A 16,674-nucleotide genomic window follows, 5' to 3' on the forward strand; every position below is an offset into this window, starting at 1 on the left:
TTTCATGATATGAGTGAAAGAATATCGTAAACGGTATATGTGAATGAATAATGTACCTCAATATGTTTCCCGTCACAAACTTCAGTCTTAGGGCAGTTTCTGCATGTCCACATATCCATGGGTGTATGGAATTAACCATTATAAAAGGGTGTATGGAATTAACCATAACGACTTTAGATCCTTTGATAATGCATCTTACAAGAATATACAAGCGCCAATACAAATCTTCATTTGTTTAGTTTTGCAACCCACCATCAAAAAGCTTTTTTGTGACATTTAGCACCCAAAACTAAGTATTCCTTCAGATGGACCAAAAGACGGAAACTGAGGTAAGTTTACCCGGTTCAATCTAAGTTACTAACTGTTCCTGAAATGTATTAAGTAGGAAAGAGTTAAATTGTTTTGACATTATCATGCAGCTTCCAAGATTAAGAGCTGCATGAGCCTTCAAACGACTAGGTATTTCCTATTCAACAATTTTGTTGTGTCATCATAAGCCCGACTGAGGCCCGAATACTATGTCGCTTGTAGTCATATTGTTCAACTTTTTGTGCACATACGTTCCCTTGGGCCATGTCGGGAATAAAATTCAGCCTCAATATATTTTCCTCACCTTGTTATTTAAACAGTTATGAATTAATTGAAACCATCCATCAACGACATCTACCTCGACGGTGCATATTGGAAGTTTATAAGAGAGCCTATTCAACTAAGTAAATCTGGATTCATTTACTTCAGCTAATCCAACATCAGAAACTTTTTCGTGGTCATTGGAAACAAATGGACCCAAAAGCATTCAAAAAGATCACAAGAGATAAGTAATTTTGACATTATCATGTAGCTACCAAGACTCAAGAGCCTCAGGAGAAACTCCAAGAGTCATTCAACAGCTATGTATGTCCTGTTCAACAACTCTGTTGTGCCCATATCATATGCCCTAATCAGGCACAAATACTGTGTTAGAGATAAAGATGGATCACTGTTTCTCATCTTTTTTGTACTCTGTAGGAAAGCCTCCGATTCTTTCCCATGTCAGGCATAAGATTTGGACACAATATACGTTACCCTAACTGTTTGAATGTTTACTTCATGTGTTTTTTCAACACAATAGCTAAAGCTATCAATGATTCAGTAAACGAAATTGAATCAAACAATCGAAAATATACACCAACAAGCAATTCTTACATGTACAAATATAACAATAGAGCGCACCAAAATGCTACTCGAACAACCACATGATTAGAAAAGACACCAAAGTTTTATTATTTTTATAAGAACTACTCAGCTGATAATTGCAAATACAGAACAAAAGGAGATACCAAAATACCAATTTGGTAGATGCACCTACAAACACAATTATGCACAGTGCACTCAATTATAAAAACATACTTCACGATAAAAAACTAATTCTACAAAAAAAAAAATTCTAAAATACAAAATACAACTGCGCACATAAATTTTATGAACACAAAGAAGCATACGAACACTTAATATCGTAGATATGTTACTAAAACAATTGCACAAATTTAACGAATCCCAATACTACTTTTGGATAAACTATTCAACTAATGACGAAAATACAAGATAGCTAATTGTACAATACATACTATGATACTAATACAAAAATACTAATTGTAGAAACAACAAATGTTTAGTTGATAAATACTACTGGACAACCCAATAATAGAAATGTAATTCACACCCACAAAAGACTAATTGTCAAATACAAAACATTCCAAATAACTTCATAAATAATACTCAAGTCTACAACCAAACATTCGCACAATGAAACAGTCTGAAATACTAATACCATACACAAAGCAATCCAAAATATTAATTCCATGTACAAAACAGTTCGGAATATCATTTCAGTACATACTACTATTCAAACCATCGCGAATATAAGTATAAAATAGGAACGAAATACTAACTCAATACATATTGCTCAGTCCAATCACCAAAAGTTTATATCTGGATTCACTACAACACATCAAAATATGAAAACTATTGATTTGGATATACTACACAGGCAATCATACTAAATTTGCATGTAAATACGAACTTAACAAATTTTGCGTACTACTCGGTGTACTCGAAAACATCATCCAACTGTAATGCACACCAAAAATACTAATTTTATATGGTATTGCAATCATATAAAGAATCACACAAAAATACCAAATAAAAAACATACAGAGATAAAATACTAATATACCGTACTAATATACATACTACTCATTCACACGAACACCAAAACATTGTATGAAGCACCAAGGAAAATCATACAAAAAATGGAGCACATAAAGACTAATAACTAAATACATGTAGTGAAAGTACTTTCACATATAACATATTCACATATTAATTAGAGAAAAGACTACCACCTGAAAAAGATGAACATAAGAGAGAAAACGAGAGAGAAAGATTAGGGATATTGCCTGCTCAGTCTCCTCTGAATGAAGTTACAATCTTTAGCTTAGAGATGTCACCTTGTTAGTTTCTCTTCACAGTTCGAACTCTTCTAATGCAACTATCCACTGAAGATAATAAATTTAAGAAAAAATAGAACCAAAACATACCAGGGTAAACCCAAGATAGATGAATTTTATTATTTGATCACCAACTTGCAACTAACCTTTCAAGCAAGCCACAAGTGGAAGTTAATGCTTCAATAAAACTAGTTAATTAGGTTTACGTTTGCATCATGAATTAATCATGATATAGAACCTACCAACATACAATATCAGAAATCACTACATCTGAATTAATCATGACATAGAACCTAAAAGCTACAAATGAGAGTATTTTCCACGACCATGAGTACATGATAGATGAATTTTATTATTTGATCACCAACTTGCAACTAACCTTTCAAGCAAGCCACAAGTGGAAGTTAATGCTTCAATAAAACTAGTTAATTAGGTTTACGTTTGCATCACGGAAATAAATATATTTCATGATAGAAGTGTAAGAATATCAAAACGGTTAAAGTGAAAGAATAACGTACCTCTCAATATATTAGGTACATTCACCAACAAAGATGCAACAATAACCCATACGACTGTCAAGTTCAACGCAATGAAGTTAACATCCACAAGGTAAAGAGATCCTGATACCTCTAAATAACCGTTGATTTAAGGACCAGGAGATCAGATTTGAAGAATAATAATATATGAAGGCCTAAAAACCATTGAAATAAATTATTAGTTTTTGGTAATAACATCTCAGAAGAAAATACGAGAACCTATTACTAAACAATATTAACTCATTCAGTTTAGCTAACCCATCATAAAAAAGGTGATAATTAACACCCGAACTAAGTTTTCCTTCAATAGGCCCAAAAGCGTTCAATAAGGTATCCAATGCAGATTCAATTTAGTTTATGTAGTTTATACATGGTTCCTGACATGTCACAGAGAGGCAAGAGCAGTGGTTTCAACATTTATGTAGCTTTCAAGGCCCAAGAGCCCAATGTACTTACACTGTGCAAACAACCTTACTGTTAGAGGATCCATGGATGCTTGATGGGCTACACTCTTCCTCCTATAACAAGAAAGTTCTTTGGAAAGATATCAGCTACTTTTCCTAAATCCACGTTGTACCGAAGCCAAAATAGGGAACATTACAAATATACTGAAAACTACAGTAATATTCCAGTGAAGATCCACTCACTGATTCACAGACAAAACAAGATGTGAGAAAAGGTAAATCTTTCGCACAAATTATTTTGTACCGAGAATATAAGAACATAATTAAGGACAACTATGTACAAGTCATATTCATAAGTCATGTTTGCTGAACTAAAATCCAAAATTAAATCGCAATAGAAGCACGAGCACAAAGTTATAGCATTTTTAGTATGAACATGAGCATGTTGTAAGATATCTTGCATGACCCCAATATTTTCGTGGAAATAGAAGTTGCTTACAATGACAGTTTCCTCTTGTGAAACTTACTCTTGTATGAGTACAGTAATCACTCTACCCAAGATTTATAGCTTAAATTCTTGGAATTCGACACGCCTCTTAGAAGTGAAACTATTAATCTAAAATGTCCCTCATTATTGTTTTCGGTTTTATTAAATCCACCACGTCACTCCTTAGTACAACGACTCCAACCATATACCCCTGCTTGCCCTTTGTTTGTCTGTCTAGTTAAGCTTTGGTATTTCCTAAAAGGGGGGGCCTAAATACTTCCGCTACTATATCTTTTTCCAACGGAAGTAACAGAAACCATCATCATGTAATTTAGCAAAGAACAATATTGTAGCCATCTTCTCAACATCCATTAAAAGATAACCACGGCAAAAGATAAAGTGGACAATAACATTATTTTGATTGAGTTAACATATAACCCAATTACATGTTTGGCCTTTTAGCCTAACGTCGTAGTGCATATAGAATTATTCTTTTACTTACAAGAATTAAATGTGCTCAAAGTCGTTTAACCTAAAAGAGAGGAATTTACCCCTCCAAAGAAACTAATGAAGTCAGTTATTTGTTCAATGCTTCAAGAAAGTAAGAAAAGCTAATCAAATTTGCAAAAGTTGCTGCTGAGTCTTAAGATCACAAGGAAATATGTAATAAGCATATAACATTACCACGTGCAATATGACAAGGGAAATACTATTCGAGCGTTAAAAAACAAAGGAGAAAAATCAGATAAAAAATAAAATAATTCAGACAACTACATTTTTAAAAGTTAGGACCCACTTGAAAGACGATCTTTTATCCATACCCTATCAAGGCCCTTCATATGGTACACAAATACTAGTTTCATCAACAATGTACCCCGATTCACCTATAATAGGCATTCCAACAATTAGGGGTAGGTCTTAGAGTGAGAAGTAGATTCTTCTATTAGTCTATACAACAAGAAGTCGTGGAAAACAAAAGCAAATACTGAACTCTATTATTATATCAGCAAAATAATTCAGGCCAAAACTAATTGTGTTTTTACTATGAGCATGTTATAAGATACTTTGCAGGGTCTCCCGTTTGTCATCGAGAAATAGAAGTTCATAGCTTGGTATCAGTGAAGTTATGCTTGTATAAGATTTTGAAATATCGACACCCCTCCTAATAGTATAAAGCTATTCATTTTTTGGGTTAACTAATCCACCAAATCAGTCAGTGCAACAACTACTTGTTAGACAATCAAACGTTGTAGATCTTGCTGCCCATTTTCATTATGTCTGACTCTGGTTTGCTAAACATGGAAGCGTTTCATTTCAAAATTTTAACCTAGCCCTAAACCAGAAAAGGTCAGCCTCGTTGAACCTTGGCCCTTATCAAAGGATTAGACAAATATTATTACTCTATCTTACCGCAACTTTTCTTAATTTGCATCTCAGCGACTCCAACCAGTTCTACAAAGTAATAAAATTTTGAAGTAACGACGAATATAAGAAATTAGTTGAGGGAGTGAACAATATATATATATATAACATAACTAGCTGAATAACATGAAATGCTTAACGAAAAAGTACCAATAACATAGTGTCAAATGGGTAAAGATTTGATATTGTACCTGCAAAGCTTTTCCACAATAATTTGCCCCGAACCACCCCTAACTTTGTCATTAACTTTTTTGGACTGTGTTGGTGTATCGGTTTCCAGAAAAATGAACTCCAGAGCTTAAAGCATAACATAACAATTGTCTGAGACTGCTTATACGTGAAGGGCTTGCTTCAAATATAGATTGTAATCCATTGGTGTCACCCAAAGAGTAATCAGTAATGCAAAAAATTTAACAAAAAAAATTGCGCCATGATCATATTTATATGCATGTCTTAATCTTCGGGCCTTGTTCACAACCTAAAACTTATTATCTCATTTTCTTAATTTCAAGAATATTTTAGGGCCTCAACAACGTTTACAACATATAGATCCTTACAATGCATCTCACGAGAACATATGCGAGTCTATTCCACTAAGTAAACTTGACTAATTTAATTGACACCCGAAACTAAGTATTCCTTCAAAAGGACCCAAAGGCAGTCTGTAAGGTAGGTAAGTTGACCTACTTCAATTCAGTTTTCATAGTTCATAAATGGTTCCTTTGAATGGACCCAAGATCATGTAGCTTCCCAAGTCTCAAAAGCCTCATGAGCAACGCTTGAGCGTTCTAGCCACTATGTGTTTCCTATTTTACAACTCAGGCCCACGAATACAGTGTTGCTAGCAGTCAGAAAAGAATAGTAACTCGACAGTCAGCACAAGAGCTTTTGGGTCTGTACCGAGGCCATGTTAAGCATCAGATTAGCCACAATAAACTTTTCGTATCCTAGTTTTTTTAACTGTTATCATATCATGGTAATTATATTTTCTACTATAAATAGTTTTAATTCATTTACCCTTCTTATAACTCTAGATGGTGAAAAGTCTGCTTCACCAAATTTCTCATTTCAGCGAAACATTCGAAACCAGTGAGTTGCTACAAGACATGCTTAAAATTTAACGATTATGCCAAAAACGTTCTTTTATGTGCATATCAATGACTAACCATCTCGAACAAAGTACTATAGTTTAGGCTTAGCAGAAAACTCATGATTGTGTTTCTTTTTTTATTATTTGCAGGATAATTCGAAAGACCTAAAAACTAAAACCAACATATAGATCTTTCAATAAAACATATGAGACAATTAAACAAGTACCTGGTAATAGTAGAATAATAAGGTTGTCTGAGTTCCTTCCCAAACAGAAAACATGAAAACTAAATGTCAGTAGAATTCCAATACATTCCTTCCTTAGTGAAAAAAAATGAATCTCCGAGCTTGGCTTAAATCTTCAGACTTTGATTAGACAAGGGTGCCTGCCAACCATAATTATTAAACATGAATCTTGGAGCATCACGCGTATGACCATTTGCTAGTCATTACGGCAAAGTATTGCCAGATGAGCTGGGAATATATTGTGCATTATCCCACATTACTAGGCAACTTGCGGTCATTTAAGCATTTCAAGAACATCTGCCAAAGCTGTTGCAGACTCTATATTCCCTTGCATAAAGACAAACAAATCATCTGCAAAGCTTAGGTGAGTCATGAGTGATCACTGGATTATGGCACTTGGGATGAAGATGAAATTTACCTTCCCTTGTAACAAGAGAAGATTTAGAACTTCCATAATAACAACAAAAAGGTAAGGAGACATGGGACAACCTTGTCTCAAACCTCTCTTAGCATGAATATATCAATAAGAGCTCCGATTCACTAAAATAGAAATCTAGCCGATAAAATACATGAGAAAACCAATTGGGTAAATTTTTCAGGAAAACTAAGTAACTTCATAACCGTCATGAGAAGACCATTCTACAGTATCATATGCCTTTTGGATGTCAATTTTTACTGCACATCTAGGTGTTCCATTGATTCTATGATGCCCTATAGTAGGTTCATGAGCCAGCAATATGTTATCTTGTATCAGCCTACCCTCTAAGAAAGCAGATTGACATGGATTAGTCAAACTAGTAAACATTCTTCGTTATAAGAACTAGAATCTTGGTCACACACTTATAGATGACATTAAGGCAAGAAATAGGTCTGAATTCACCGACTTTAGAAGCATTTGGTGTTTTAGGAGTAAGAGTAACTAGAGTAGAATTGATCTCACCAAGTAGCTTTCCTGAAGCAAAGAACCTAGCCACAGCTGCAAACACATCATCTCCTACCACATTCCAGCAAAATTTGAAAAAACAGGCTGAGAAACCATCAGGCGCTGGTGCCTTATCAGAACCAATGGTTGAGAGAGCATGTTGCACTTCCTCTCTAGTTACTTTGGCAGTAAGCAACTCAGCCTGCTTACTGCCAAACATGGACTGATAATAGTCGACACACTCTGGAGCAATATCTTTTGTATTAGAAACTTTATCACCAGCTGCATTATATAAAAAAGAAATATTATTTCTTGCAAACCTTTCTTTCAGAGATTGATGAAAGAACTTTGAGTTACTATCTCCTTCTTGAAGCCATTGAACTCCAGAGTTTAGTCTAAGCATAGATTCTTCCATTCTTGAGAGTTTAGAGTATGCTTCTACAGCTTTCCTTTCCTTCTGAATTCGTTGTTCATTGGGTCCAATTGGATATAAGATTGAGCTTGTTCCAACTCCTGTCAAGCAGTTGAAACCTGTTCAAAAAAGTTATGAAAATGTTGCCTCTTCCGACCAATCGGAGCAGCTCTAACCCTCTTAAGTTTGCATATCAATCTGTACATGGGACTACGGGAGTACCAGTGACTTGGATATCCCAAGCTTCTTTAACTAAGTCCAAAAAACCTTCCTTTTCAGTCCAACAGTACTTGAAAATTTTAAAAGGTTTAGGCCCAGTCTCTTCACCTTCATATTATGAGATAACCATGGGAGAGTGATCTGAAGTAAGGGAGTTGAGAAATTCAGCCTTAGCAGTAGGAAAAGAGCTAATCCATTCACTATTGACTAGGACTCTATCCAATTTTTCCATAATAGGTTTATCACCCAGCTGTTTATCACTCCAAGTGAAGTAATTTCCAGTATAAGGGCAATCAAATGCCTGAATAGATTGTACAAACTCCCTAAAATCAACCACATCACTAGGAGTCACCATTGTTCCACCTACTTTTTCTTAAGCTTCAAGCACAGTATTAAAATCACCGCAGATTAATCAAGGAAGTGTTACTGAGGCTGCTATTCTACAGAGATCACTCCATAGACTTCTTCTAGCCACCGTATCAGTAAAAGCATATACACAACTGCAAACAAAAGATCTACCATCTCTTAAAGTGATGGACACTGTTATACATTGGCTGGTCCTGTCAATTAGATGCACATCAAGTACACCAGAATCCCAAAGAATCCAGACTCCCCCATTTTGATCAGATATATGGTTAGTAACATATTGCCAAGAAGGTAAAGTTTTTTCTTTATTTTGTCCTTATTGTTAATATGCACATGCGTTTCAAGCAATCCTTAAAAACTAAGACTATGACTTCTTTTATTTCAAGGGAGTCATTCAACCCATTTATGTTCCAACATCCAAAATTATCCATTGCTACCGTTTATAATAGGTTTCATACTCTTTGATGGCCTACTGCTGCTAACAAATGTAACAGGTGGGTCAGTGATAGTACCTGCTAAAGCTCCCTGTTGATTTGCTGTCACAAAACACTCCAACATACTCATCTTGCTAGCAGCCTTCTGATCCCTGTTGATTTTGCCAATAGTATGTCCATCAGAGACCACAGCTACTTGTCTAATCACTGTATGGTCATCAGCCTCTATACCAACATCTTCATTAATAGGACTAGCAAATTTATTATTCCCAATAGTGCATCAGATGTAATTGGACTATCAGTCTTTCTATTCTGACCCACTGCAGTATTTTGCCTGCCCTTCCATATCCTTGAAACCTCAGTCCATCCCTCATTCTCTACACTAGAAGCCACTTTACCCGTTTTTTTCTGAGTGGTACTCTTAGGCACCCATTCTTGTCTAATCTTAGGACCATTTTGAAGTGAACAATTCTTAGTAGTATGACCTAGGATTTTACAGAAGGTACAAAATTTAGATTTCCAGCTATATTCAATATTAACCACAAACTTAGACACACCATCAACAAACACAGAAATAGAGGGTGGTAGTTCTTTCTCCATATTTATCTCAATACAAACTCTAGCATAGGATAGCCTAGACTTAGTTGCTGTTTGGTCATCAAGAAACAAAGGTGTTCCAATACTGCTAGCTATATAGCTCAATCCATTTTCATTTCAGAAATGCATAGGTATATTAAACAATTTTACCCACATAGGGAAAGAATTAAAGTTAGTTACCTCATTTTCAATGTATGGTCTCCAAGACCTAACAACAAAGAGTCTGCTAGCAATGGAGATAGGCTCATGCTGCAAAATGAATTCTCTATCTTCATCTAACTCAGTTTTGATGATGAACACGGCTTCACCATGGATAGTTAAAGAAACCTCCCCCTTTAATTTCCAGAGCTTTTTTTTTTTGAAAATTTTGAATTAATATGGGAGAAAAAGAATACAAGGGACCATACAAGGGGGAAGAAGAGGGGGAACTTAATCAATTACTTACTTAAGATGCCCCCCCAATTCGACACAAAATCAAAATACGAAAAAGACCTTGTCCATCCGAGGGACCTACTCCAATGAAAAAGAACACCCAAGACATCTTCCTCCGCTACCTTGAAGGCAGGGATGGAATCCCTAAAAATTCCTTCGTTTCTAGCCTTCCATATACACCAACATATAGCCGAAGGGACAAGGTTCCATAGACCTCTCTTAGGTTTCCTCACTGGAGCCTTCCTCCATTGAGAGATGAGCTGATCTAGTGAGGCTGGAAGGCTCCAACTCACCCCAATAGATTGAAGAAAAAAGTTCCAAATCTTCACAGCCTCCGAACAGTGAATCAAAAGGTGAGACACTGATTCTTCATTCTCTTTACACCTGCCACATCTATTAGGTAGGACCCATCCACGCTTCTTGAGGTTGCCCACTGTTGGAATCTTCCCCTGGACTGCTGCCCACATCAAGAAGCTCACTCTAGGAGGGATATGACTTGACCACAAGGAGCTGAAATCAAACTGATCGATCGACGGATCTGGGCTGAGGTTAAGTCTGGCATAACAGTTTTTAACCGATAAGGCCTCGTCCCCTTCCTTAGCCCACACCTTGAGTCCTCCTTGCCTGCCGATGGCACAAACTGATCAAGAACCCCTAGGAGGTTAGCAAAGATTGGGATTTCCCAATCATTAAGGTTCCTTCTCGTCCTGATCTCCCAAGCTCCTAAAGACCAGTTAAAGTGATTAAAGGCTGAATCCTTTTGAGAAGACGAGATAAAGTATATGGCTGGAAATCTCTCTTTAAGAGGTATCGGGAGACACCACTCGTCTTCCCAAAAGTTAATACACTTGCCATCCCCCAACTTCCACTTAGTGATTTGCACAAATTTCTTTTCTCGAGCTGTTATACCCTTCCAAAGACCACACCCGAATGAAGCTTTGCTACTGGCTTGTCTCCATCCTCCGCTATGACATCCAAACTTCTCCATAATTATGGTCCTCCAAAGAGAGGTTCTCTCTTGGGCAAATCTCCAAAGCCACTTAGTGAGTAATGCATCATTCATCAACTTAAGGTTCTTGATTCCCAGCCCCCCAGCCTCCAGCTCCAAAGCCACTTAATTTCCAGAGCTTGAGCAACTGATTTCGAATAACCTGATATGGCAACTTACTCCAATCAAATTACTCACAAGCACAACAATCATCTACAAATTCAGAAGAAGTAATATTTACAACTTCTTGGCCTTCGAGCAGCTCCAGATTTTTAAACACCAAAGGCTTCCTATCAGGAATCACCTTCTTGGAGAACAACTTGGCCCAATCCATACTCACACGAGGCCTGTTATCACCCAAATTATGATTTTCCCCAAAAGAGTTTGAAGAAACCCTAACAGATTGCTCATGACTACCAGAAGCATTAGCTCCTTGATCACTGTTCTTGATATTCCCACAAAAGGTGTATAAGTACAACCACAAAAGTAACCCAGCTGCCAACCGTTACATGTATTTTAATTTCTAGTCTGTTTCGACTCCATCTCGAATGAATCTTTGGTATCATACCTTGACGTTTGGAGATACTCACAAAAAAAATTCAAAAACATTAAAACTTACAACAAGAAAATAATATAAGCATCCTCGAACATCACAGATAACCAAAAACGGTAAACCAATTGTCACTTATTATTTGCAATAAACCAGTGGCAACCTTATTCTCGAGTAAAACCGACAACTGTTAGTAATGTGTGATGTCAAAGGAAACTTGCTAAAATCACAAAACAAAGAGAAGAGAAAAAAAAAGTTCAACACATAGGTAAGTCTCTGCACATAACACAGCAAATCAGTGTCACGGCTAATTAAAGCATTCTTGAGCAAACTAGAATATATCGCATTGCCATCAGTAATCCCACATTACTTGGTACCCCGCCGTTTTATCATTAACCACCGATTCTACAATCTCAAAAAAATCCCTTGTGTCAGGGTTGTATACACTGTACAGCGACATATGCAGAGACTTACACTGAACCTTCACAAAATTGGGAAAGAAGAATAAAATAAAATATGCATCTCCATACACCAAAATATAACCATAACAGTAAACCAACTGCCAGCCATTACTCGTATTCTGATTTGTAGTCTGTTTCAACACCATCTCGAATGAACCCACATTGTTTGGTTTTTTTTTTTTTTTAGAGACACTTACAATTACAAAACTTAGAAAACTGTTATGAAATATTTAGTAGAAAATAAAATAAGCATCTTTGAACATCACATGCATAACCAAAAATGCAAGCCAACTGCCCCAACCTTAGTCTCGAGTAAAACCCAGCAATGTTAAAGGAACAATGTGATGTCAAAAGGAAGGAGAAAAAAAATCTAAGTATAAAAAATAGGTAACTCTCCCCATATGACACAATAAATTAGTGTCACAACTAATTGAAGTATTTCCTTGCGCACACTAGAATGGATCTCACTGCCATCATTAAACCCACATTACTTGGTACCTCAGTGTTATACCATTGACCACCAATATTATGAACAATATTATCTCGAGGAAATCCCATGTATCATGGTTGTATCACTGCACAACGACATGTGAGGAGAGCTACACTCAAACCTTTTGAAATATTATTACAAAAATATGATAGAAGAGAAAAAATAAGATAAGCATCTCCACACATCGCAGGTATAAGTGTATAGCCGCACAAAGGTATACGTATACCAACTTCCATCCATCATTTGCAATCTAAAGGATACTTATACCTTTGTGTCGAACATAAACCCACATACTTTGGCATCAAACCGTGATCTGGTCGTATATTGTGTATCATATTTTCGAACAAAACCACGTATAATAGTAACAAGGTGTGTATGAAGAGACTTGTCTTAATATTAAAAATGATATAATAAGCATTTTCTGACATCACCGGTGTAAGTTATAACCAAATTTGACGACCAAGTGCCAACCATAATCTTGAATAAAATGCAGAATTGTTGGTGGTAAAATGTGATATCAAAAGACAATAAAATCACAAATATCAAATATTTAATGGGAAATAGTAGAAGATACGTTTGACATAGTAAAGGAAAAACAAAAAAAAAATCTCCACACACCACAGGTGTAAAAGTATAACGAAGTAAACCAACTGCCAGCAAGTACTTGTATTCTAATTCATAGTCAACATTCCAACTCCGTCTCGAATGAACCCACATTATTTGGTATTACACCTAGATGTATGGAGATTCAAAAGTCACAAAACTATTATAAACTATTACTAAAATCACGAAAGTAAGAGAAGAAAAGAATAGTGGAAGATACGTTTGACATAGTAAAAGAAAAACAAAAAAAAATCTCCACACACCACAGGTGTAAAAGTATAACGAAGTAAACCAACTGCCAGCAAGTACTTGTATTCTAATTCATAGTCAACATTCCAACTCCGTCTCGAATGAACCCACATTATTTGGTATTACACCTAGATGTATGGAGATTCAAAAGTCACAAAACTATTATAAACTATTACTAAAATCACGAAAGTAAGAGAAGAAAAAAATAGTGGAAGATACGTTTGACATAGTAAAAGAAAAACAAAAAAAAATCTCCACACACCACAGGTGTAAAAGTATAACGAAGTAAACCAACTGCCAGCAAGTACTTGTATTCTAATTCATAGTCAACATTCCAACTCCGTCTCGAATGAACCCACATTATTTGGTATTACACCTAGATGTATGGAGATTCAAAAGTCACAAAACTATTATAAACTATTACTAAAATCACGAAAGTAAGAGAAGAAAAAAAAAGTGGAAGATACGTTTGACAGAGTAAAAGAAAAACAAAAAAAAATCTCCACACACCACAGGTGTAAAAGTATAACGAAGTAAACCAACTGCCAGCAAGTACTTGTATTCTAATTCATAGTCAACATTCCAACTCCGTCTCGAATGAACCCACATTATTTGGTATTACACCTAGATGTATGGAGATTCAAAAGTCACAAAACTATTATAAATTATTACTAAAATCACGAAAGTAAGAGAAGAAAAAAAAAGTAGAAGATACGTTTGACATAGTAAAACAAAAACAAAAAAAAATCTCCACACACCACAGGTGTAAAAGTATAACGAAGTAAACCAACTGCCAGCAAGTACTTTTATTCTAATTCATAGTCAACATTCCAACTCCGTCTCGAATGAACCCACATTATTTGGTATTACACCTAGATGTATGGAGATTCAAAAGTCACAAAACTATTATAATTATAAATATAAATTATTACTAAAATCACGAAAGTAAGAGAAGAAAAAAAAAAGATAAGGGGAGTTTAACAAATGGGTAAGTCTCCGCATACACTGCCATCATTTATCCCTACTGCCATCATTTATCACTACTGCCATATCAGTGACCACCAGCATTGCAGATCGTATACACTGTACAACGACATATGCGAAGACTTCCACAAAAAACTTTTGTAAACTTGTCAAAAAATATGATAGAAGAGAAAAAATAAGCATCTTCATACATCGTAGTATGAATAACCAACAGAAGTAACCCAACTGCCCGCGAGTATTTGTAATTAAACCGATACCGACCTTTATCCTCCAAAATACCACGATGTATGAAGCTCTTTATAAAAATTACAAACTAGTATACTATATATTACATTACTGAAAAATAATAAGTAAATTATAGAAAAATGTTTATGCAGTTATTTGTCGCAGACTGAGTCCACGGTTGTCTAGTCCCGCCTTTATAGGTTCCGGCAACGTTTTTCCTTTCTCTTTGAATTTAATCTTAGTGGGTATAAAGACACAGCCATCCGTATTGATAATAAAGCATATTTTGTTGCATGCCCTCACAATTGATCAGAACTTGTAAAAGTTATCGTTTTAAGAACCACAAGGACTAGGAATTCTCGAAAGGTTATACCCTTACACAGCCACCCGTCTTGTTCAACAAAGCATATATTGTCGCATGCCCTCACAATTGATCAGAACTTGTAAAAGTTATCGTTTTGAGAACAATAGGGACTAAGGATTCTTGAAAGGTTATACCCTTCGACAATATCAACTGTTGTTTCCAACATCGCCTACTGCCAACCTTAATTTTTTCTGAAACAGATTAAGGTTTTAGGTTTACAGCCAACTTAGTAAGAGAGAATCTAAACCAGATTTAGGGTTTACGTTTCCTCTCTCATGGGTTATTTCGAGATTGATTAAAGAAACAACAACTAATAATTGCACAAATCATTAGGGTCAAAAGAACTAAGTAGTAAAATTAGCAACCAAACAGTAGGAAAAGACTTGATGTCTAGGAGGAAAGGAAAGGAAAGAACAATTACCAGCAAGATACACCGACAAATAACCCATCTGACTGTGAAGTTCAATACTGAATCGATTTCCCCTCGCGAATGTATAAGGATTGGCCAGATCCAAACAAAAAAGAAATCAGAGTTCCCTTAATTTCGAGTCGAATAGACTTGAAGATTGCGAGTCGTTTGTTTGAACCCTGGAATTTAGGGTTTCCGATGTCATAAAATACCGAGAGAGATCACGATAGTACAATACCGAGAGGGAGACATGAGAACGAGAGGAAATGAAAGAGAAATTCACACAGAAGGATCACCGTCGTCTTTGCTAACCAAGATTTCTCTCCTCTCTCGTCTCTCCTCTCTCGTCTCTCCTCTCACTCTCTCAATACAAACAAATCTTGATTTTTTTTCTTTATTAGGTGGTGGACTGCCCCAACGGTTAGAAACCCCAGGAGTACCCGACCTCATAACCTAAAGTGGCTTAGGCCCAATATTTGACCGCCTACGACTGTGCCCCTTCAATCGACTCTGAAAGGAGAGTCTGAGACGGTTGGGCCTAATACATATAATTCACAAGAAAATACTGATTCTAAATTACAAAATTTAACAAAATACTAATTCTAAAATGCAAAATGTCGCAAAATCATTTGTGGATATAAATTTTATGCACACAAAGAAGCATACAAACATAAAATGGAGCACACTAGTTTAGTATTGTATATAGGCTACTCAAACAATGACACGTACATCACATCCAAATACTAATTTTGTACCTAATACATACTAGTCGTAAAAACACAAACAAACACCCAAACATACAAATGTAATTCATACAAAGAACCATTTGTCTTGTTCAAAACAATAACTAGAAAACCGTTGATTCAATTCAATAATCAAACACTAAAGCACTATAAAAACGAAAGACAAACATAACGTAGACAATAGAAACGAAGAACACCAAAACCTTGAAATTCACCAACCTATATAAAAACGAAAAACACCGAAATAGTAACTAAATTTATAATAACTCAAGCAAATCACATAAACACGGAAGACAAAAAAAGATTATTTTGCAAGCTCATCTAAAAACACAAACACCAAATTACTGATGCCCTACATGTCTTTACCGACACAAAATATGCATTAACTCGTACCCCCTACACAAAATACACCAAAATACTTGGGCAGTTAGACGCATAGTGTTTGTGCACACACATAAGTATACAAATATAAAATGGAGTTCACTAACTAAATATTGTATATATATTTATGTAGAAAGCACACCACCATAAATATTACTAATACCGTATGCAA

The 16,674-nt window shown here is 35.7% G+C and overlaps 1 long non-coding RNA gene across 9 annotated transcripts; it reads right to left on the reverse strand.

Annotated features, from left to right (window-relative positions):
- Positions 1–2,584: 2,584 nt before the first annotated feature.
- On the reverse strand, positions 2,585–15,749 carry LOC147549020 (uncharacterized). Of its 9 annotated transcripts, XR_015237835.1 has the most exons (5): positions 15,391–15,749; positions 9,105–12,629; positions 7,916–8,108; positions 6,656–7,838; positions 2,585–5,635 (listed from the first exon to the last, which is right to left on the reverse strand). It is a non-coding gene; the product is annotated as an uncharacterized LOC147549020 (long non-coding RNA). The 9 variants fall into 9 exon arrangements; XR_015237838.1 differs by having other exon boundaries at positions 2,585–7,838; positions 7,916–9,511; positions 9,804–12,629; XR_015237833.1 differs by having other exon boundaries at positions 2,585–7,838.
- Between the last annotated feature and the right edge of the window lie 925 nt (positions 15,750–16,674).

The sequence above is a fragment of the Eschscholzia californica genome, unplaced genomic scaffold, assembly GCF_041429995.1.
Source record: "Eschscholzia californica isolate CP2 unplaced genomic scaffold, dmEscCali1.0.p SCAF_3, whole genome shotgun sequence".
In the NCBI taxonomy this organism is placed as follows: domain Eukaryota; kingdom Viridiplantae; phylum Streptophyta; class Magnoliopsida; order Ranunculales; family Papaveraceae; genus Eschscholzia; species Eschscholzia californica.